The sequence below is a fragment of the Borostomias antarcticus genome, assembly GCF_949987555.1.
Source record: "Borostomias antarcticus genome assembly, chromosome: 3".
Lineage (NCBI taxonomy): Eukaryota > Metazoa > Chordata > Actinopteri > Stomiiformes > Stomiidae > Borostomias > Borostomias antarcticus.
In genome coordinates this window covers 14,167,019-14,189,221 of record NC_140236.1, presented here as the reverse complement: position 1 = coordinate 14,189,221, position 22,203 = coordinate 14,167,019, and the positions used below count along the sequence as shown (strand labels likewise).

At 42.6% G+C, this 22,203-nt stretch overlaps 1 protein-coding gene across 1 annotated transcript in view; it reads left to right on the top strand.

Moving 5' to 3' along the window:
- Positions 1 to 22,203, top strand: part of LOC311307250 (metabotropic glutamate receptor 4-like) — a gene marked incomplete at both ends in the record, with an annotated part of 188,717 nt that overhangs the window by 90,451 nt on the left and 76,063 nt on the right. The window lies entirely within an intron of this gene.

Below are 22,203 nucleotides of genomic sequence, written 5' to 3'. Positions count from 1 at the left end.
AATGCAATTATTTTATTCTCCAACGTTTCGGCAGCAAGCTGCCTTCATCAAATCGGCAGTGTGTGACCCTCACTCTCAATTTTAGATTATTATACACCCTTAGGTCAGGACCTCACCAAACAAGGTGTGCGTTCTCTTTTCTTGAATAATTGCAATTAACGTCTAGCATTGCCAGTACTGAGTAGCTCTCTTTTATCTTAAGAGTCATCAGTCAGATACATCACTGTATGTTTTCTCCTACAAGATCCCATTCCTGTGCATACAGAGCAATCACTCCCAGAGATTGACTGGCACTCAACCACTATGGTGTATATGCATTTGTCATGGGGGTGCTGGTAATTGAATAATTTTTTCTTCCCCCAAGTAGCCCAACAAACAAGGCAGGAACACACATTGGATATTATCCAATGGCTTTCTAGAGCTTTAATCTCTGCAGTTTTATATTTGAACCAGTGGCCCGTTTTAGTCTGGTTGTTGCTCATGTACGGCGCTCGACATAGAACATCATCAGACAGGGCTGCATGTTGGAAGACAAGCTCAGTTACATCTCTGTGATTGTGCAGAATTCAAATGCATGCATATCAATGCAGAGAGATATTATCACCCTAATCACCAGCAACACCAAAATAGGATAGGATTAACATTATCATACTCCAGTCATGAATTGTGTTAGGGTTAGTGGAGGAGGACCCAAGAGCAGACACGACAGGCGTAGGGAGACAAGCCCACGTTGGAGCATGTTTATTGGTCAGGCAAGGGTCAGGCAGGGACTTGGTAGTCGGACAGGCGAGGGTCAGGCGGGGACATGGCAGTCAGACAGGCGCGGGGTATAGGCAGGGACGTGGTAGTCAGACAGGCAAGGTTCAGGCAGTGGCAGGGAGTTCAGACTAGAATGAAGGAAAACAAAAAGGGTGAGGTTGGGATAAAGGCAGGTTAGGTTAAAGATTCAGACGTGATACCCACTAGGTTCGTCAACGATCTGGCACTGACTGCTGAGTAGCCCGGCTTCTTAACCTGGCTTAGATGGGTTGATTGGAGATGCCAGGCAGGTGTGAAGTGGGGACATGCCCGGCTTGTGGCTGAGGCTGATTGGTGACATCAGGCAGGTGTGGAGTGGGAGCACACCCGGCTCAGACTGTTCCCACTGCGCCCTCTGGGATGTACCATGAGAATCTGAGTCAGAGGCCCAGTCCCAATGTCCACCCTTGCAGACTCACAGACTTAAGGGCGCGCTCCCGCGAAGTCAGCGAGGGCTTAGGGGTGTCCCAATGTCAAATCGGCAAGTGCATGAGGGCTCTCTGGCAGACATTTTGAGCCCTTTATGTCCCCTTACCATAAGTCTGCACTTCTGCAGACTTTGCCTAAGGGAATTACCCACAGTTCATATCGTTGTGACGTGAAACACGGGGTTACCTGAAGAACAGCCAATAAACAAGCACGGACAGATCAACCAACCCTAACGTTCACGTTACAAAACAGAATATGTTTTCATGTTTTCAGCTGGACTTGCTTATCTGCACAAGTAGCCTTATAATTATTTTGGTTTCATTATTTTTACGTATGGGTTATTAACCCCATGGGTTTGTATAATGTGATTTGTTTAAAAATATGTAGGCTATGTTTATAATTTACATCGATTTCTGTTGCTCTAAATTGCCCAGTTAAAAGAAGTATGACATTAATTACCCATTTCGGTGCAGTGTTGAATTGAGATCTCCAACATGAATATGGAAAGAGTTGTGAGGTGCAGCAATGTGTATTATCATTCTTAAGTAAATACTTTTGGATTCATCACAAACAAGAATCACAGGCAGTAATGTAGTTCGCATATGACCACAAAATAAAATGATTTCAACAAGTTGAACAGACTTGTTTTGAGGGTAACACAGAGAGTTCTGATAATGTAAAGGGGATTTGACTCAGCCCAAAATTAATTTACACGAAGACCTACAAGAAAAAACATGTAAAATTGAAAAAAAGCCCCACACCCACAATAGTAAGAATTATGTTTTCACGTCAACATAATGTGATGTCGCAAGTGCTGTCCCATTCCTTTTTATACCAATTTAAGCCCTTGCAGCCTCTCGCACTCAACCACTTTACCAGGTGACGTCAATAAGTCTGTGAGGGCTCAGGGCTTGAGGGTTTAGGGGGGACATTGGGACTGGGCCAGAGTCAGAGGTGTGGTAGCCTGACGAAGGCGGGGCATGACAGGATGATGGAAATTACTATCCGAATTAATCTCATCACTACCCATCATGTCATCATACTGTCTAATTTACATTAACACTCTTGTACAGAGTAGCAAGTATCTGCCCAGTCTCTTTTCAGGATATTGCATGGAATATGCGTGACGATTTTCGAGAAATGTAGTTACATGTAAATAACATTATAACATAATTGTTTAAAATGAACTCTCCCCTGTTGGTGGACCGTGGACTTGGGAGTTGTATTGATTTATTTTAGACTATAGAAATGTTCTGATATAGCAGTAGCCTATAGGAAGAAATAGTTGATTCTGTCTCTGGCAAAGAGCCTAGTGTAATTCATCTTTGTCTTCCCTGATTCAAATGTGCCCCAGGTAGATTGTTGTTTAGCATCTTAATCTTGCAATAACTGGATACTGAACTGTAAGTAAAACATATGAATAATGAAAATATAGATAACTGAACTGAAACAGGGCTGTGGTGAATAACTAATCAATGTTGATGAATTAATGACATGCACAAAATCATTGTGTGTGTGTGTGTGTGTGTGTTTCATATCTTTTGGATGAAATCCATGTATAATCATATCTCTTTCATCGCAACCTCCTATCCCAAAGCACTGACGCAGAAATAATTGCAATGAATCCCATGCAATCAAACTGTGAGAGAAACTTATAAAAGGGATAAAATGTTAATTGGTTGGGGTAGAGGATTCAGAACTCTGGATCCCGAGGCAACCGTTCAATACCATGAGCACACAGATCTAAGATAGTGCTGGCGTGGCTGGCTAGACTTTTGCAGTATTGTGTGCATCAATAGTTGAACGGGAGAGAGCCGGGGCAAGGGGTTGATCTGGGACTCGAGAACAGAGACAGAAAGTGAGAAAGCAGGCGAGAGAGTGAAGGAGAGCGAGAAGCGAGCGCCCACCTGGAGCGACGCGAGGCGTGGGCGGTGACGAGCAGCGCTGGGAACGCAGACGGCTCTGTTCCGGAGGCCGCCCATGCATGCCCGCCCTGACCTCCGACCCCCCGGCTGAGGCAGAATGTAATCGTTACCGACATGCCCGGTGCTCGCCATGCCGCCCGGCCTCCTCTCCTGCCAGTGCCAAGCTGCTGCCCGTTACCCAGGCTGCCAGGAGAGGGGCTGGCGGCGGGGACGCTCCCCCTGAGCCCCCCGCTGAGCTGGCGGACGCGCCGGTACCAGGGGGTGTTCGGCCCCCCACTGAGCTGGCGGAGGCGCCGGTATCAGGGGGTGTTCGGTGTGCTCAGCGGATCAGAAGGGGTCGGACCCGGGGTCGTGCTGTGGGAAGACTGCAGAAATGGGAGTTGTGTGCGAATTTAAGATTTAGCCAGAATTAAACTTTTTCCTATAGGGTCGATCTCAGTTCAAGCAGTTAATTCAAAGGACTGTGTTACAGAGACATGACTGCATTGCCAGGTTTTAACTGTGTGTGACACCATCTTCAGCCCTCACTGGCTAAGCTCTCATTCAATGTGGCAGTGGGGAGAAATCCAAAATGTAAATGGATGTCCAATTAACCATGGCAGATCCAATTAATTAGGTCCATCCAACCCACCTTGCTTTTATGGCCTCTTTCTGATTCACTTAGGGGTTCACTTAAAAAACGGACCCTGCACACCAATCTTCATTTGCTACTGCTAACTATTCTACTGTGCTCCCCGATGATGCAAGCAAGGCATCAGTACTGATCCCTGAAAAAGATTCAAACCACATGGGATGTTTAGCAGAAATTAGCGAGAGATGGTGCAGGGAACTGAAAGTGCAAGAAGGACTGGATTGTTTATTCTAATTTAACTGATATGTTGGCTCTCAGACCAACATGGCATGAAGTAGAATTATTTAAGCTTTGTGTTTTGTGATGAAGGCGAGGCTAATGAAGACGGCTATAGACAAGTGATTAGATTAGCCACAGAGCACAATTCAATATAATTAGCCTCTGGTTTAGTGTTGATTTAGCCTGATATCAGACAGAATTGTCAACTCATTACACTCCATTGAGAATATCAGTCTTCAGTCAGACATTACTTCCACTCTAACCAATTTCTACAGCGGAGATTCAATTATAACGCCATTGCTGATGCATAGCCATAACAACCATAGACAACCTTGTAATTATCGTAGTAGGCTACTGTACGAAGGGGGGGGGGGTAGACTACTTACTTCTACTACTTACTTTGTTTCTACTATCAACTACTACCAAATCAAATCAAACTTTATTTGTATGCCGCATTTCATACATAGAGGCAACACCATGCGCTTTACAGAGAATAATGGGGGTGGGCATATATCCTCTCTCAACGAGGCGATCAAGCTCCTGGAAAATGTAATTGGCTAAGAACAATTACAGAGCAATAAACATGGGCCCACGGTGACACAGGTGTCACACGTCCTTTAAATGTTCTGGAAAATTCCTTATAAAGCTTTATCCTTGATTTTAACTCATGAAGTCCCAAAGTGTGACACCTACGACACATCCTGGCGGGTCATGTGACAGGTCATGTGACTTTGGGTTCCCATGACAACATTTCAGCATGACTGTGCCAGCATGTGGTAGATCTGGCAGACGTAGCTAAACTGAAAAGTTTGGTTTTCAATGCTAAAAGGTAAGATTCACCCATTTAAGAATTGTAATACTTTCATAACATGTCCTTTATGACATTAAACCTGTTGTGAACACATTTCTTGAACAAACTGATATAAAATAAAACAGATAAATATCGTTGTGACACATACGTCACATCGGGCATTTAACCTTAAATTTGTCACGAATAACTCAATGTGACATATATGTCACAATAAGAAAAATAATGATGATCTGCTCAGTTAATTTGGCTAATTCAATGATATTTAGTTATTTTTTTTATATTGTTCAATTCAAAGCATATTACAACAAATATCAGTCATATTTCAATGACATTTTATTTTTTTCTGTAGTATGGACAAGAAGAATAAATATAGCGTTCAGGAGGTGCTGTCAGCCATTCATGGAGACGACAGTGAGTTTGAGGGATGTGAAGGTAGCTCAGATGAAGACCCTAAAGACCCTGATTACCAGCAACAAAGAAATGGAGAATGATGAGACAAGTGAGTGCTGATTCAGACTGTAGTGAAACAAGTGATTTAGATGAAGTACCTCAACCAAAGATAAACCCTCAGCAAAATCCAACTGTCCAAGGAAAAAAAAGCTATTCTTGGAGAAAGACACCTTTTGAAGCCCCTGAGGGCACATTCAAAGGAGAGAGTGTCACATCTCCAGATGCTCTTCATACCCCCCTGGAGTACTTCAGGGTGTTCATAACAGAAGAAATGATTGAGTCACTGAAGGAGCAAACACATCTGTACAGTGTACAAAAATCTGCACAGCACAGAAATGTTAACACCACTGTTAAGGAGCTGGAAATATTGATCGGCATCTTCTGTACCTGCGCATGGGTCTTTGCCAACTGCCAGGAAATCGTGCTTACTGGGAAAATGCCACAAGGTGTGCCATGGTGGCTGACAATATGTCACGCAATTTTTCAGACCCTGCTGGCATCTCTGCACTTCATTGATAACACTGATTTGTCAAACAGGCAAGAAGGGGACAAGTGCTGGAAGATCGTTCCATGGCTTGAGATGTGTCACAAACAATGCCTTGAGATCACCCCAGAAGAGTACAACTCTATTGATGAGCAAATTGTGTCTTTCAGAGGGACGCACAGCCCAATAAGGCAGTATGTAAAGAGCAAGCCCCACCCTTGGGGACTGAAAATCTGGGCCCATTGCACTTCCTCTGGAATCCTCTGTGATTCTGTGGTCTATGACGGTGGCACTGGGAAAAAAAACCTCACTTGGCATGGTTGGTGACGTCGTGGTCAAGCTGTGTGAAACTCTCCGATCAAACCACAACCACAAAGTGTTTGCGGACAACTTGTTTTCTTCAGCACAACTGGTGCTTGAGCTTCTTGAGTGACAGATCTACTACACAGGAACAATCCGCAGCAATCACTTGGCTGGTTGTCAGCTTGAAGATGACAAAAGTCTTGCCAAGAGAGGCAGAGGATCTGTGGATGCCAGGGTAGACAAAGAGGGATCCATGGCCTGTTACCCTGATCTCTTCCCACTGTGCAGTTGAACCTCAAGACAAAGCTAGACACTGGAGCAAATCAGACAAAGCATTTGTGGAAGTCAACAGGCCACACATCGTGAAGGAGTACAACACTTCATGGGGGGGATAGACCTCCTAGATACATGCATCGCAAGGTACAAGTACCACATGCGGTCACAGAGGTGGTACCTCTACCTGTTCTGGCAAACCGTAATGCTAGGCCTCGTTAACGCATGGCTGATCTGTCGCCATGACTGCAAACTACTTGGTGTCCAAAAGCCACTGAAACAAAGGATCTTCCAGGCAGAGGTCGCAACTAGCCTTATTCTCCTCCAGTCACAAAGGGGCCGCCCATGACTCAATGCCACATCTCCACCAGCACCTCCCAAGAGAGCTCGTGTTGGAATTCCAAATGATGTTCGCGTGGACCAGGTTGCACACTGGCCTGTCAAATGTGACAAGCGTGGTTGTTGCAAATTCTGCAAAATCAATGCAACCACCACCCTCTGTGAGAAATGCGATGTGTGTCTTTGCTTCACTGAAGAAAGAAACTGTTACAAGTCTTACCATTTGGTCTAGAAATGCCACACCTGCTGATAACATTGGTTCAAACATGGTGCTAAGGATACTAAAGTCTATTTGTTTCTAAACTTTTTTGAAACATGTTTTTCAAGTTTACTTCATAAATCTGTTCAGTTTTCTACAGCTACAGTAACTTTTTGAGAAGACCTCCAATATGAGGCAGTCTTATTTAATTTTACTCAGTTTGCTATTTTTTGTGTTATTTATTTTTATTCATTTTGCAATTTTTTATGTTGTAAAACAAATCTGAAAAACACAATTGTTGTTAAACCTAAGAAGGAAAGTTTTGGTTTGTGGAAATGCAAATAAAAAGACAAACAGAAATAATTTGTCAGGTTGATTTATTTTACAGTGGAGGAATAAGTAACGCCCAATGTAACATACTGTATATGTAACATTTAAGTTTAACCGTTAACGTCCAATGTGACATATATTGTGACGATTCCGTCTCGGTCACCGCCCTACCCGATGTAGTTGACTCCCAAACCATCACTCACTTTTTTCCACCAATCAGCTGTCACCAAATCCACTCAACCAATTCCAGTGGTTTATTTAGAGGCTCTTCCCTTATTCACTAGAAGCGCGCGACAAAACAAGGAAGTGGCTAGACCGTCCTTTGTTCGAATTGTTTCATTGATAATAACCACCCAAGGAATAGCATTCAGCTGCGGGATTTACAAACTAGCGATTATTCACTGTAGCCTACTGATGAAACTTACGGGGTGACAGTGACGGTGTCGTGAGTGGAATTGTTATTTTGTTTTGTGCTGGTCGAGATTTAAGTTGTAGCCTACAGATCCAAAGACTGAACTGAGCCAAGGACTCTTAATTTTTGTGAGGTTTTGCGCTGTCGGAATTGGACTGATGTAGCTCTGGATCTGACTGATTGGTGCGATATATTTTCGATTTGTGATTGATTTATGGTGACGGCCTATGCGAATGAACTGCAATTTGTTTTGTTTAATTGCATGCTTTGGTTGAATATATTTTGATTTTGCTCCGTATATTACGTGTGCCTTATTTGCCCTATTGAATGCAACGCATTGGTACGGTGTATTATTTAAATGTGTGGTATAATGGTTATGAGAAAAATATAATTTAATATTAAGAACGGAAACATTGGTACCTGTATGAGGGTTCATGAGAAGTCAATATACTATAAAATATACAAATATAATATAAAAGAGCTGATACATGCACCCTTTGTGAGGTTGACTGACCATAGGGGATAAAAAAGAACCTTAAATCTTTTATTGTCAGGTTTAGCCTGACTGGCAACCACATTATAAAAATAGTCAAACCGTCACAATATGTAACATTTCAGATCTTTACCACTTGGGGGTGGTATTTTGAAAAAAAATATTAGAAATGTGTTCTATGTGGTCTATTTAATCTGTTTTATGTTCCCCATAATTTTCCTTGAAGGGGAAATGGGTCCGGGTTCTTATGGGTTAATACTTCATAGGAGAGACATGACTATCAGAAGAGTATGCAAATAGTTACAGAGATATTGCCTACATGGTAGGCCATTATGTGTAAGCTATCCCTGTAGTCTATAATATGATATTTAAGTGAATCATATTACAAAGCACAATAAGCGCTTAGCAGAACAGGCTCATAGAGAATGACGCAAAGCAGAGGTGGGGAAACAGTCGACCAGTTGTCGTCCTCTCTAGTAATCTTGAGTTCCCAGAAGCCCTCGCTGCGGCACCTCTCAAGTCACATTGTCCGAACGCACAGCTTCACAATGTTCTACAACATCTTGACAACGACGTTAGTGCCGCCCTTGGCGCTCACTGGTTAATTGTTAGAACACGCGGTGTCGATTATATATTTTAATTGGATAATTAGCTGTTTCACAGCTGTTTCACATAGCATCACCAGACCAAAAATCTACTAACTTTTAGTGGGCGGATTTGAACGTCTGGACCTAGGCTAGTATTAATTGGGCTGTGTGTAGTGTAGCGGGAAACAGTTGTGATGTTCTGGTCAGTAGTTTCTCATTTGGGTAAACATTTCTGGGTACAGCACTGTATGTACAGAAGGTATTTGAACTAAGTAAAATGAGGTGTATTGGGTTTTTGTTTACATTGATCAAACATTTCTTGTGATACATTAACTCTTCCCCTAAACACAGACTTGCCAAGAGAGCGCCCCCCCCACCCCCCAAGCAGTAAAGGTAGGATTTTTACCACCCCGAGCCTGGGTGAGAGGTCACCCGCGCTATATATCTGGGCACACCTCCAGGAGCCATGTCACCGTTTCGTCATCCACAACCGTCAGGCCATGCATTCCATTGGGTGTCCGATATATCGGACGTTCCTGGATGACATGGTCTGCGGTTTGTTCCTCGGCGCCACACTCGCTCACCACACAGGATACCAAGCCCCATCTGTGCATTGACATTTGGGCACATAAGAATGAGTTTTGTAGTACTTAAAAATTATGGAATAACAACACTTATGTACATATTCACTTTGATTTTACCTAAAGATAACTGGCATGTGTCATGTTCAACCACTGTGTTATTCCTTTAAAAGCAGGCAGAGAGACCAGTTCCATTAGCATTAGATCTTTTTGAAGGCTATTTCAAGTAAGAGGAGCAGAGCACATGGAAGCCTTCTTTCCCAGTTCAGTCCTAGTGCTCGGCACAGACAACAGGTTCACAGACTGAGATCTCAGACTGTAACTACTGACAGGTCTCTGCACAATCAGAGAGCAGATGTGGGCCGGGTGTTTACCTACAGTAGGATGGCTTTATAAATGAACGGGTACCAATGACTGAGCCTCCGTCAGGTCAGCGATGGCCAGCCAGCCCTGGAGTACAGTGTACAGTGATGAGTAAGAGCTTTACAATCAAGTCTAAATGCGTAAATAGATTTTCACATATCAGATTGGAAGGATCTGTACTTCATGTGCAAAATGCTAGCTTTTCAGGCCATAAAATGGTTGTTTATTGTGCTAATACTTACAGACCTAAATGTTCAGCCTGAAACATTCCATTTCCCCTGGCGTTCGTCTTTAAGGGTTGTTAATCAGAGATAACAGGTGTTTGGCTGCCAGACAACCTCGGCATAGGCCTGCTTTTCATCACAGCAGAGCCGGATCAGAGCGGGAGGGATGCTCCCTCTCATTAATCGACAAAACAAAGGGCAAGTCGATAACGCTGAGCTGTTCCCTCTGAGCCGCACACAGACCTGACAGGAGGCGAGGTTGGTGCTGCCTGCCTACTCACCGGCCCACATAGTGCCATATCTCAACATCTCTGAGACTCATCAGGTCTCAGGATCAGTCATGGTCAGCTGCAGGTATCTTAGCAGTGTTCCAAGGACTTTCTAATTGCAACACACATCTTGCAACTCTGCCTTGTTTGTTTGTTTGTTTACATATTTATTTATTTATTTATTTAACATGCTAGATTGCTCTGACATCCCCACTGATGACTCTTGTGTGTTGGTAATTAGTTCTGGCTGAGTAATCAAGCTCTTGATGACCTTTTATGTCCTTCTCCTGACTAGTGACCACATTCCCCAGTACTAAGGATACACAGATACTGTATCTGCCCTGTAACACTCTATTTTGGTTCAGGCTATGACAAGCAGCCTTCAGACATCAACACAAGGCTGTTTTGGCAGCTGTGATCTGGGGTACCTATTGTATTTTTCTCAGACATCGGTTGGCCAAGAGTGATTCTGGTATAGGAGTCCACAAGGCTAAGCCAATATGCGTTGCCCTTACCTGGCCACAAGATATTGGTTAGGGTACACACTCTATAAACCTTTCCACAAAACCTTCGCAAACCAATATCCTGCAATCCAAAAAGCAGCTTTATTCTTGAAGTGGTCTTGCTGTATGAATCTTTATTCCTGTGGCAGTTCCATCTAAAAGAAATAAGATTGGCCCCTTTTTCTGTTGATGCCTGACCTTGTAGACTACTAAACACAGTACACACAGTGAACCACCCGAGAAGAGCAATATGAGATATAGTATGAGACATGGAGGATTTGGGCAAAAGGATCATACCAGGGCAAAAAGGCAATGTGAGTTAGCAGTGATTGGAAGCAATGTAATGATGGCACCGCTACGCTCTGTAACATGCACAGTGGCAGCCATTGTTGAACATTGGCGGTGTCCATCTGAATTTATTAGTCTCAGAAGAATCGATAGCACATTGTTTACCATCCTCCTGCGAGATGAGAGTCCAGCTGAGACATCTTAAATCATGGTCATCATTCTTACTTTGTGTCTGTGCAGATTGCCGTTCGAGGAACCTGGCTTGGCATGGTTTGTCACTTGATTGTATAAATTAGTCTGCCCCGCAGATGGAGGCAGCAGGGTGATTTGTGGGCACATAATTCATCTGTTACTCTATGTCTCAACCTCTTCCTCTCTCCCCTCACTCTCCTAATGGATTTTTAAGAAATAAATTCAGCAGTCTAAACGTCAGATACAGTATAGGCGGATTATCTGTGTAAAAAGACACATGCTACAAAATTATGAAGTTTCCAGCCTCCCCCCCACAGGAAAACAAACAAAAGGAGAAAATACATTGAATCACGATGAACTGTAGTTGTATAACAGGACGACAAACTCAGCTACAGTATAATGTATACATGCATGAGAAAATAATTTGTAGTCAACACAAACTGGTATCATGCAACTGTATGGTTATTCAATTACACTCCATTACAGTATAAGCATTCTGGACTGAACTGCTTTGTGTGACTGAGAGACCCTAGAGAAAAGAAGAGTAGAGGGGAGAGAGAGAAAGAGAGAGAGAGAGAAGAGAGAGAGAGAGAGAGAGAGAGGGAATTGTGCTGTATGGTAGCGATGTCTGGGGTCCATTGGCAAATCAGGAATTTTCTAATTGGGACAAACATCAAATTGAAACCCTTCACACTGAATTTTGTTAATACATTCTAAAAGTTAAAAGAAGCATGCAGAGCGGAACTTGGCCAATTCCCTCTTCTAATTGATATTCAAAAAAGAGACATCAAATTGTATATGCATCTCAAAACTAGTGATCCAACCTCTTACCATCCCCAAGCCTTACAAAGCCAAGAGGAGAACATGGAGAGGAGTCCCCTCAGCCAGCTCATTCTGAGGCTGACCTCCACTGACCCTCCCCTGCCTCAGGACAGCCCCCACACAATCTGGCCCAACCAAAGTATCACAAAACAAAAAGAAAACTATATTACTTATTGGAAAAATGCCACCAAAACACAGAGTAAATTAGAATGATATTTGGCCCTAAATTGAGAGTACACAGTGGCAGAATATCTGACTACTGTTACTGACCCAAAACTGAGGAAGACCTTGACTAGGTACAGACTAGATAGAGACTAGTGTGTTGGTGTGAGGGTAGATAGACTAGTGTGTTGGTGTGAGAGTAGATAGAGTAGTATGTTGGTGTGAGGGTAGATATACTAGTTTGTTGGTGTGAGGGTAGATAGACTAGTGTTGGTGTGAGGGTAGATAGACTAGTTTGTTGGTGTGAGGGTAGATAGACTAGTGTGTTGTGAGGGTAGATAGACTAGTGTGTTGGTGTGATGGTAGATAGACTAGTATGTTGTGAGGGTAGATAGACTAGTGTTGGTGTGAGGGTAGATAGACTAGTGTGTTGGTGTGAGAGTAGATAGACTAGTGTGTTGGTGTGAGGGTAGATAGACTAGTGTTGGTGTGAGGGTAGATAGACTACTGTGTTGTGAGGGTAGATAGACTATTGTGTTGTGAGAGTAGATAGACTAGTGTGTTGGTGTGATGGTAGATAGACTAGTGTGTTGTGAGGGTAGATAGACTAGTGTTAGTGTGAGGGTAGATAGACTAGTGTTGGTGTGAGGGTAGATAGACTAGTGTTGGTGTGAGGGTAGATAGACTAGTGTGTTGTGAGGGTAGATAGACTAGTGTGTTGGTGTGAGAGTAGATAGACTAGTGTGTTGTGAGGGTAGATAGACTAGTGTGTTGGTGTGAGAGTAGATAGACTAGTGTGTTGGTGTGAGAGTAGATAGACTAGTGTGTTGTGAGGGTAGATAGACTAGTGTGTTGGTGTGATGGTAGATAGACTAGTGTGTTGTGAGGGTAGATAGACTAGTGTTAGTGTTAGGGTAGATAGACTAGTGTTGGTGTGAGGGTAGATAGACTAGTGTTGGTGTGAGGGTAGACAGACTAGTGTGTTGGTGTGAGGGTAGATAGACTAGTGTGTTGTGAGGGTAGATAGACTAGTGTGTTGTGAGGGTAGATAGACTAGTGTGTTGGTGTGATGGTAGATAGACTAGTGTGTTGTGAGGGTAGATAGACTAGTGTTAGTGTTAGGGTAGATAGACTAGTGTTGGTGTGAGGGTAGATAGACTAGTGTTGGTGTGAGGGTAGACAGACTAGTGTGTTGGTGTGAGGGTAGATAGACTAGTGTGTTGGTGTGAGAGTAGATAGACTAGTGTGTTGGTGTGAGGGTAGATAGACTAGTGTGTTGGTGTGAGAGTAGATAGACTAGTGTGTTGTGAGGGTAGATAGACTAGTGTGTTGGTGTGAGGGTAGATAGACTAGTATGTTGTGAGGGTAGATAGACTAGTGTGTTGGTGTGAGGGTAGATAGACTAGTGTGTTGGTGTGAGGGTAGATAGACTAGTGTGTTGGTGTGAGAGTAGATAGACTAGTGTGTTGGTGTGAGGGTAGACAGACTAGTGTTGGTGTGAGGGTAGATAGACGAGTGTGTTGTGAGGGTAGATAGACTAGTGTGTTGGTGTGAGAGTAGATATACTAGTGTGTTGGTGTGAGGGTAGATAGACGAGTGTGTTGTGAGGGTAGATAGACTAGTGTGTTGGTGTGAGAGTAGATATACTAGTGTGTTGGTGTGAGGGTAGATATACTAGTGTGTTGTGAGGGTAGATAGACTAGTGTGTTGGTGTGAGGTAGATAGACTAGTGTGTTGTGAGGGTAGATAGACTAGTGTGTTGGTGTGAGAGTAGATAGACTAGTGTGTTGGTGTGAGGGTAGATAGACTAGTGTTGGTGTGAGGGTAGATAGACTAGTGTGTTGGTGTGATGGTAGATAGACTAGTGTGTTGTGAGGGTAGATAGACTAGTGTGTTGTGAGGGTAGATAGACTAGTGTTGGTGTGAGGGTAGACAGACTAGTGTGTTGGTGTGAGGGTAGATAGACTAGTGTTGGTGTGAGGGTAGATAGACTAGTGTGTTGTGAGGGTAGATAGACTAGTGTGTTGGTGTGAGGGTAGATAGACTAGTGTGTTGGTGTGAGAGTAGATAGACTAGTGTGTTGGTGTGAGAGTAGATAGACTAGTGTGTTGTGAGGGTAGATAGACTAGTGTGTTGGTGTGAGAGTAGATAGACTAGTGTGTTGGTGTGAGAGTAGATAGACTAGTGTGTTGTGAGGGTAGATAGACTAGTGTGTTGGTGTGATGGTAGATAGACTAGTGTGTTGTGAGGGTAGATAGACTAGTGTTAGTGTTAGGGTAGATAGACTAGTGTTGGTGTGAGGGTAGATAGACTAGTGTTGGTGTGAGGGTAGACAGACTAGTGTGTTGGTGTGAGGGTAGATAGACTAGTGTGTTGGTGTGAGGGTAGATAGACTAGTGTGTTGGTGTGAGAGTAGATAGACTAGTGTGTTGGTGTGAGGGTAGATAGACTAGTGTGTTGGTGTGAGAGTAGATAGACTAGTGTGTTGTGAGGGTAGATAGACTAGTGTGTTGGTGTGAGGGTAGATAGACTAGTATGTTGTGAGGGTAGATAGACTAGTGTGTTGGTGTGAGGGTAGATAGACTAGTGTGTTGGTGTGAGGGTAGATAGACTAGTGTGTTGGTGTGAGAGTAGATAGACTAGTGTGTTGGTGTGAGGGTAGACAGACTAGTGTTTGTGTGAGGGTAGATAGACGAGTGTGTTGTGAGGGTAGATAGACTAGTGTGTTGGTGTGAGAGTAGATATACTAGTGTGTTGGTGTGAGGGTAGATAGACTAGTGTGTTGTGAGGGTAGATAGACTAGTGTGTTGGTGTGAGGGTAGATAGACTAGTGTGTTGGTGTGAGGGTAGATAGACTAGTGTGTTGGTGTGAGGTAGATAGACTAGTGTGTTGGTGTGAGGGTAGATAGACTAGTGTGTTGGTGTGAGGGTAGATAGACTAGTGTGTTGGTGTGAGGGTAATAGGCTACAAGATGGGATTCTCAGAGGGAAACTGACCTGTGATCTTGTTCACCTACTCATTTCCTCTGGTCGGGATCCCTGGGACCTGAAGCTTTCACTGTTTTTTTACACCGGCCCATTGTACAAGTCTGATGAGATTCCCCTGATGGATGAAGGCTGCCGTCCAAATGTCCAGCCTAGTCCCTGCTGTTAGAGACAGGAATGAAATAGTGTTGCGATACGCACTACTCTGTTGAAAATGTTGCTGCTGTGACCCCGAAAGGCTGTCCTTGATGTGTTACAGTATTCCTCTTAATCTCTGTGTAGGAATTGTTTCTTTTTTCCCCACCGCTGACCACTATTGTTGAGAGGCTGCCCATTTCCTTGTCTTATTAGTGACTCTGGCCCTCTGCAGCAGTGAAAGCTGTCCCCTGTGACGTTATACTTATACAATTCCATTATCCCATCTGAAAAGAGCTGTCCACTGCCTTTATTGAACATAGCACTATACATTTAGGTGTTTCATGTACTGATGTACCTACTGTAAAATCACTATATTGAGCAGAGGGTTATGGAGGACAGTGTTTTGATTAATGCTGACTTTAACCCTCCATATAACTTATTTAAATTGTAAAAATGCATGTGCCAAGCATCCCTAACAGGTGTAACTTGAAACAAAATCTGCCAAACCACAATTTAATCTCTCCACATAAATGAAATAGACTGTAGTGATGAATTTCTTACAGGATAATAATAAGCTTTATGCATATTGTGGTATATAACTGAGGAGATCATATAATTAGATGTTTTTTTGTTTTTGGGATTGGTTTGGGTAAATGCAAATATAAACCATTACCCATGATAAATTGTGTGCCATAAAAAGGTTCCTTTGTGTACAGCATATTCTACAGTATGATGATATTAAAAGTCTCAGGTACCCCTTATGGGACTAGGACCCTCATTAACAAGCAGGCACTCAATCAGGATTGTTTGGGTGTCAGATAGCTTTATGGTCACTTACTGTAGCAAGTGACCTATTTTTTATCCAATAATTTCAACCAGTTTTTGATTTTTTCAACATTTCCCCTTGTTCTTTTATATAGGAGAGATAGAAGAGTATATGTTTAAACACATAACTGACACCAACAACCATATTTAAGAATTTCAGAAGCAATTTTTTTCTCAACTTGGACACCCTGCAGTGGAAACTCCGATATAATTGATATTGACAGAGCTATACTGTATTAAATAATACCAGTGACGGATTGGGATTAAAATATGATTATGAGCTGAAGAAAGGAAACTGTAACTGAGTGGCAGGGGGAATGGTGGAGAGGGTGGGGAATGCAGGCTGATGCACAGGGATGACAGATTTATTATGCAAATATCATCTCTGAGGGCTGTCTTCTGTACGCCTTCACATGAACGTCAAGAACAAGAATGACTAGACGAGTGGTTGAATACTCAGCCAAACACTGAGATTATCAGCAAAGGGGATTTTTACAGTTTGCATGTTATTACTGACCAAATCAAATCACATACAGTAGAGGTTTTATATTGGTAAGATAGATAGATAACTTTAACGATCCCCATAGGAGGACATTTGACAATTCAGCACTAAAATCACAGAAAAAGGTTGGAAATACAGAATACAGAATATATACATAGTAGCAATAGCATAAATACATATACACATGTATAACATGTTGAAGCTGTTACAGGGTATCACCTAGCCTACATAAATGTCATCAACAATGGATGCATTTGTGTTCTTCACCCTCCAGAAAGTTACAGTATTTTTAAAGGGAATATTCTTCCTCTTTCCCCAACAGTACTTTTACCATCAGAGTACTTGATTTTAAATTATAACAAGATTCAAAAATATCATTCAGAATAGGATACGTCTGCTATACCACAACGTGCACACGAAGCCATCATTACCATAAAATAGACTAATAAGCCTTTTGATTATCTTACATCAGCAGGCCTATTTTGTAAGTGTGTACTGTAATTGCACTCTCAGGGATGTTCTGTATAACAGCTACCTCCTCTTATCATACATATTACAGGAACCAAGGGGGCCTTATTCGACCATAGAGTGTCAAACACAATTACACACAGTGTGCAACGAAACGGCACACACACATGCAATTTTTGGGGGGTCGCCGGTGGGAATTGTTGCCTGCATTTCTCCCATCCAAGCTGTCCTCCTCCAGGGGCTGCCAGGAGCAGTGGGCAGCCATCGTTAATGGCGCCTGGACACCAAGTCCAAGTGCTTAGTCCAGGTCTTGGTCAGGGACCAGAGTGGAGAACATATGTTCTTCATATTGGGCTATTTGGGAGGAAACCCTTGCAAACACGGGGAGAACACGCAAGCATGCAAAACACACAGAAAGGCCTCCTTGCTGTGAGGCGACAGTACTAGATACTACCCCACCGTGCTGCATGTGAGCGATTTTGGGGTGCATTGTCTTGCTGAAGGATACTTCGGCACAATGCCGGAAGCTGGGATCGAACCGGGGACCTTGCGCTCCCCAGCCGGCCACTCTACCTCACGAGCTTTCCAGTAATTTAAAACTCTTTTTTTTTGTTTTAATGTGTCATTTTAATGGTTTGACATTCAAAATGTAATTGATTTCAGGGAGATTAAAAAAAAATTCCAATAAATTCAGACATTCAGATGGGTCGGACAGAGGACAGAAGTTCTAAATGCACCACATTTCAAACCCAGGAAATCCCAGTAAAATGATCAGCTCCACAGGCCAGTTCTCAGTCAGCACTGACGGCTACTGGGCTGGACGTCTGAGGGTTAAAGGAGATATTAGTTGGAGTGACTAAGTGCTTCCCTTATTTCTGCCACATCTCCCCCCTCCACCCGTGCAGTACCAAGCGTCTGACTGCATTATTCATAGTGTGGTTCTCTGGTGCCTCAAGGCTGCAGGTAGAACAGAGAGGATTCTGGGGGATTTTCTGGTCAACTGTACTCATGAGATGCATGAGTGGCTTCAAGACTAATGGCTATCACCCCTGAGATGTATATTTACATGAAAACACACTTATTCAAGAGACATACATTTATTTGACAGTAACAATGCGCATTAGCGAAGTAACGACTTGAGGGCTGAAAGGTTTTTTGATAACTAGGTCACTGTTTAACTTGCACAAACTAGTTGTGGTGAGGAGGAGCGAGAGAGAATTTCAAAGAAGTTAAACATTTGTTTGCCTTAGATGGAGACATTGAACATCTGCCAATCCCTCTGGGTGCTATGGAGTCCCGCATGACAGAGATCAAAGTGTGTCTGAGAGTAGGGGAAGAGGAGCAAGGGACAAATTCGAAGGAGATGTTAGAACTGTGTTCACCCCCCACATGTCGAGCATACGTAGGTACGTGGTCATGTGAGGAGCGAATGGTAGGAAGCCTTCCCTCTCTGTAGTTGTTGAAATGGAGAAATCTCAGGATTTATTTGAATTGGTTACATGCCATTATTTTTCTTTGGAAAAAAAAAAAAACTGACTAAACCAGAAGCTCTCAATATTGGGGTTTCTGCCACCATGAGCACCACAATCCTATTCCACAAGCATATTAACAATTCCAACGGAAGCTTTTTGTTCATTTATTTGTAACAGGGAGAGCACAACGTTAAGTGGCTCAACAAAACTGTGGCCAGTGCTCACGGGCGACCAATTACATTCAACAACTGTACATGATGACAACTTGCATCAGGGTTGAGGAACCTGGGTTCACTGTCAGGGTTGAGGAACTCGGGTTCACTGTCAGGGTTGAGGAACTCGGGTTCACTGTCAGGGGTGAGGAACCTGGGTTCACTGTCAGGGTTGAGGAACTCGGGTTCACTGTGCACTCATTTTGAACCTGGGAGTAAAAGACCAGCATTGTTAAGCCTTCTTCCATCCCCAACCCACCATCTTGTGCTACGCTTGCTGTTGTATAACAATATTATGTCATCAGAAAAACCAAACAATTGCATACAATGTGTTGAACTGCTTAGAAATGTACTCATCTACTTAATACATTTCTCCACAAAGCTTAACGAAAGTGTTTCATACATACGTTGAATTGCTGATAACTGGTCGTATTGGTTCATTCAGCCACCTTTTTCACTGTTTTATGTCCCAATCTCTCTGAGAAAAAGTAGAACTTAGTTCAGTAAATGCACATGTATTAGTGCTGTTGATTTAAAGTATGACAGATACTTTATTTGTACAGATATTACAAATGCCTTTGATATTTCCACAAGTGCATCAACTAAGTGGTTGCCTGTCCAATGAGTGTTTTTTATGATGATTAAATTCTCCCCTATAGTGAAATTGAACTCCAGTAGCCTACACTGACATGTATCATGTGCTCTGTTGCGGTTTGTATTATTTGGTTTTATTACTACTTACATAGTGTATTACATCCTATTAGAGTAACCTTACAAATATCACCTTAAAGAGGTTGGTTGAGGCCACAGACCGACTTCCAGAGAGCTGTGGCGATTTCAGAGATGTGCACATCACGCCACAATAAAGTACCAGCACCGAAGAGATCCTGACGCTGGACTAGTCCTGTCAGGTTATGTTGAACAGAGTTGGAGGCTAATGGCCATGAACGCAGAGCCAGTCATTACACGTGGCTGTTACAGTAGGCTTGCTGTGTACCCACAGTGGGTTGTAGCAATGTTTGGACGCCACACAAGAGGAGGCAGCACAGTTAGAAGTATGGGGCCGTCTTCCTTGGCCGTCAGGTGAGGCCTTTCATCACTGCTCTGGACAGTTAATTTCACAACGCTCAGAGGGCCGTTATTATTTGACATAAATCATTTAGGTCAAGTAAGAAAATGTCATGTAGTCATTTTGTAGTCTAATTTATGGCTGCCCCGGACCTCGATGTCATGTACCTTTTATTTATTCAGTTCCTGGGAACTGATCAGCTTGTCTTAAGTCACTGTTAAGAGACCCAGGAACAATCCCAAGCTAATATTTTGCAGCAACATTTCAAGTACAGTATCTAACTATTCATTTGATTTCACCATTTCATTTAATGAATTATTTCCATTTAATGAACTGAGTAATGTTACTGCTGTCTATCTAAATCATTCTACATAAAGAATAGATACAATGTACTGCTTGTGGTGTTTTATGCCACAAGAAAAATGAACAGTTGAAATATTTAAATGAAATAATGTGTACAAATTATGTGTAAAAACATATTTATGTAATATGTATGTATACTGTATAAAATAATTATTACTGTACAGTTCAAACATAACCATTATAGAATCAACATGTATGCCTTAGCTCACATATTGCATGTTTTACATGCAAATTGACATGTGTTGCACATGTGATAAAGGCTTACCCAGGGTGTTTAGTACACGGTGAAGCCAGCTCAGTGGGCCGGAGAGCTCAGTGACACTCTGGGGAGATTGATATGGTTAAAATAACATGTTCTTTCACTCCCAGCACCCTAACTGCCTTCCATTTACCATGGGGATAAATAGAGAGTCTGGGCCCATTTCCCTCTGGGAATTAAAGACTGCTTACAGATGAAATCAGGGTGGCTGATGGATGGGTTACCAGGGCCCTGTTGCAGTTTGCCAAGGCTTGGGAAACAAGGCATGTCAACAAATACAAACAGTTGATCCATCACCTTTGAGGCCAGCATATAACTAGAGCTTAACCCAGATGTGTTCTCAAGCATATGTTCATGGGAGATTAGCTCAGTCATCAATACTTTTACAAACATGGCTTCATAATTGTTGATTATGACAACTAATGGTTTTCACTTCGTCACTTCATGGTTGAGGTCATTTCATATTTAATGACATTATAGCACAGTCATAACAGTATAGCCTATCTGTCAAAAAACAGTGATGCACATGACTACTTTGAGGCATGCTTTGTCTTTATGTAAGACATTATTCACACTGACTTATGAATAATTGCATGCAGTAACAGAGCATGTGCAAACAATAGATGATTAATGGATGGTTTCATTCAACAACAACAACAAAATTATGTTTGATGAGACCAACCTGAATTGTGGGACAAAATGTGTGTGTTGATGGGAATAACTACATCTGATCACTTGCAAAAAAAAATAACATTCCAATTTCTATGTAGTTGATACGGTGGCCGACGCGTGCAAATCACAACGGCAAATCCGGAACACAACGGCAAGTTCAAAAAACACAACCGCAAAGTTCAAACACAACAACAAAGTTAAAAAACACAACAGCAAGTCACAAAACACAACTGCAAGTCGGAAACACAAATGCAATACAGAATACACAACAGCAAGAGAGAAAACACAATCGCAAATTGGAAACCACGATTGCAACTCCCAAAAACACAACGACAATAACCAGAAATCACATTAGAAATGTGTCAACCGGAAAGGGATTTACTACTTGTTGAATCTGATTGGGCAGCTATAGTGTCAATAACAGTGGGAAGTGTGTGAAACGAATACTCAAATTAATTTGAAATGATACGTTTAATGACTGGGTTTAAGAATGGAACTATTTTTCTCCCACATGCAGGAGCCTATCTTGCCTCCTGCCAGGCTGTTATCTTGCCTCCTGCCAGGCTGTTGTTATAAAAAAGAAGTTCTTAACTACTTGCCTGGATAAATAAAGGTTATTGATTGCTGATGAGCTAGCTAGCTAGCTCATTGATGTCATATCAAATATTGGACATTTGTATCTATAGCTAGTGACCTGCTTTAGGAGGCTAGTGGCCTCTAAGTAGTTTGCACAAAACAGCTGATCAGACGTTATGCATAGCCAGGCTCTTGGCTAGTCTATGTGACACCTAGATGGCAATAATAGCGAAAATAATGAAGATATGTTTGAGTATATCTGTGGTGGTGATGGGATAACATTCATATACAGAGAGAGGACGAGTAGTTGTTTTGTTGTATATTATTTCAATATACAACAGAGATCATTCTCTACAAAATAGATTACATCCTAATTCGTAGCATCATCATTCATTCATTGTCCTAGTGATTTTGACGTTAGCTGGTTGGCTGGAGTAAGGGCCGACTGCTTCATGTTGAAATGCAAAATGTCGCAGCCCAGCAAACACCCCAAGGAGGTTGGTTTGGTGCAACCAGTAGCGCCAGTTGGGTGGAGTGCGCGGTTCACTGCACCCTGGTTACGCACCGTTCCTGTG